Source organism: Eimeria necatrix, genomic scaffold, assembly GCF_000499385.1.
Source record: "Eimeria necatrix Houghton genomic scaffold, Enh_scaff840, whole genome shotgun sequence".
Classification (NCBI taxonomy): Eukaryota; Apicomplexa; class Conoidasida; order Eucoccidiorida; family Eimeriidae; genus Eimeria; species Eimeria necatrix.
Genome location: NW_013651775.1, coordinates 13589 through 16454, shown reverse-complemented (window position 1 = coordinate 16454; position 2866 = coordinate 13589).

The window sequence follows — 2866 nt, the reverse complement described above, 5'->3', positions numbered from 1 at the left end:
TAAACCTTAACCCCCCCCCAAACCCTAAACCCTAAACCCTAATTTGTGGTTTCAGGTGGAGCTCCGTTCCTCGGAGGCGCAGGAAGTGCACCAGGCGCTGCGACTGGAGTGGGACGTTTACAAAATAATTTTGGACTTGTTGCGATTAACTCCCAAGTTGGAAAGTCTTTATCACGAAACAGCTCGGAGAGCTTTTGCTTTTTGTCGGCAGCACAAGAGGCCCCAGGAGTTCCGGCGGCTGTGCGAAATGCTGCGGCTGCACTTTTTGCTGCTGCAGCGCAGCAGCAGCAGCAGCAGCAGAGGCCGCGACGAGCTCGAGCCGCTGCTGCGCCCCGAGCTGCACCTCGAGACGCGGCTGCAGCAGCTAGCTGTTGCTGCTGACTTGGAGTTGTGGAGAGAGTGTGCTGCAGCAGCAGAAGACATTTGCAGTTTGGGGCTGCACGACTTGTTCGTGCGCTCGCTGCGGGGCGGCTGTGGGGCGGGGATCGGGATCGGGATCGGGATCGGCGGGGAGCCGTTCCCCCGCGCGCGCGAGCGGCTGCCCCGCTGGCTCGCGCTGCTCTACGAAAGACTCAGCAGGGTTTTTTGGGTTGCCAAAAACTTCCTTTTTCACGCTCTTGCTGCAGTTCGTTTTTTCTTGCACATCAAAAACTTCAAGCGAAGTGCAGCGCAGCAGGAGCTGCAGAGTCTCGCCAGCGTCGCGGTCCTCGCCGTCCTCGCGGTGCCCCCGGACGCCCAGCAGTCCGCAAACCCTTTTTTAGGGTTTAGGGTTTAGGGTTTGGGGGGGGGGGTTCAAGCGCCGCGGCAACCGCCAGACGGGGGTTTCGCGGCGCGCTGGCCCGCGAGGGCTTAGGGTTCGGTGGGGGCGCGGGGGGCTCGCGAGGGTTTGGGGTTTAGGGTTTGGGCGAGGGTTTAGGGTTTGGCTAGGGTTTAGGGTTTGCGCGCAGGGACCGCCGGCAGGAGGACTTCTTCGGGGAGAACAGCATGCTGTCCGTGGCCAACTTCGAACAACGCAAAAGACTCGCTTTGCTGCTGGGCCACAGCTCAATGCCTTCCCGCAGCAGTTTGCTGCTGGCCTTGGAGTCCAAAGACATCCTGCAGCACGCCACTCCGGCTTGTCAGCAGCTCTTCGCGCTGCTGCAGGCCGAGTTCACGCCCCTCAAACTCTGGTCCGAGGGTTTAGGGTTTAGGGTTTAGGGTTTGGGGGTGGGGGAGCGCGCAGCGCGGTGCGGCAGCTCTAGGGTTTAGGGTTTAGGGTTTAGGGTTGGGGGGAGCGTGCAGCGCGGTGCGGCAGCTCTAGGGTTTAGGGTTTAGGGTTTAGGGTTTAGGTTACGGGGGAGCGTGCAGCGCGGTGCGGCAGCTTTAGGGTTTAGGGTTTAGGGTTTAGGTTTAGGCTTGCGGTGGAGGCTGCTGCGCCAGTTGAGCAGGCGTCCGTTGAGGACATGGCTTTTGGCTTAGGGTTTAGGGTTTAGGGTTTGTGGTTTGTGGTTTGTTGCAGTTCGCTGTGCGAGCCGCTGCTGAAGGAGCTGGAGCAGCAGCCGCTGCTGCAGCCGTACGTGGCAGCACTTAAGCGGGTGGTCATCAGCCAACTGACGCAGCAGCTGGCGAGGGTTTACGTGAGTTTGTCAATAGAGCATTTCACAACTCAAGTTTGTCCCGAGGGTTTTCTGTCTTGGCCGGAAGCAGAGAAGTTGTTGGTGTCTTTGGCGCACAGCAGCCGCCGCGGCGCTGCTGCGGACGGCAGCAGCAGCAGCAGCGCAGCAGCAGCAGCAGCAGCAGCAGCAGCAAACCAGCCCGACGCCTTCAGCGTCCGCATCGACTACGCGGCCAAAGCCCTCATCTTTGCGGAAGCAGATGTTTGTCCAGAAAGACACATTCGAAACACCCTCGCCTCCCTCTCCCGCGCCCTCGACACGTAAACCCTAAACCCTAAACCCTAAACCCTAAACCCTAGGCGCCTTCGCGCGGCGCGGCGGCGGCGGGGCTTCTAGGGTTTGGGCTTTGCGCGGCCCTCCTGCGCTCGGGGCCCCAGCGGGGCCGCGTGGGCGGCTGCCCTGCTCTAGGGTTTAGGGTTTAGGGTTTAGGGTTTAGGGTTTAGGGTTTGGGGTGTTTGGCTGCAGCGCCGTGCAGTGCCTGCAGCCCGAAGAGACACTCGAGCAGCAGCAGGAACGCCTCGCCTACCAGCAGGCCATCCCAAAGAGACTCGAAGCAGAAGCAGCAAAAATGAGTCAGCAGCAGCAGCAGCAGCAGCAGCAGCGCACAGCAGCAGCAGCAGCAGCAGCAGCAGCAGCCGTAGCTGCAGTAGGAGTTGTAGTGGCGCCTTTTCTGTCTGCTGCTGCTTGAGCGCCCGCTTTGTGGGCCCAGGCTCTCGGCTTTAGGGCCTCGGGTTTGGGGTTTAGGGTTTAGGGTTTAGGGTTTAGGGTTTAGGGTTTGCGATTTAGATGAGCGGCTGCGGCGCACGAATTTGCGGCGGCTGGAGAAGCAGGAGGAGCAGCAGAAGTTGGAGGAAGAAAGAAGACTCCGCGAGGCCGAACAAAGACGCGTCGAGGAGAAACAAGGCAAGCCCCCCGCTAGCTAGCTAGCTAGCCAGCTAGCTAGCTAGCTAGCTAGCTGGCTAGCTGGTGGTTTTGCGTTTTCGCGTTTGTTCTCGGCGTTCTCAGCTCGTAGCTAGCTAGCAAGTCTTCTAGCTAGCTCTCCAGCTAGCTAACTATACAGCTAGCTAGCTAGCTAGCTAGCTAGCTAGCTACATAGCTAGCTATATAACAATATACCTAGCTAGCTCTCCAGCTCGCCAGCTCTCCACCAAGTCCCCGACATCTCCAGCTTTCTCGCCACCCAATCCTCCCAACCCCCTCCCCCCCCCCCC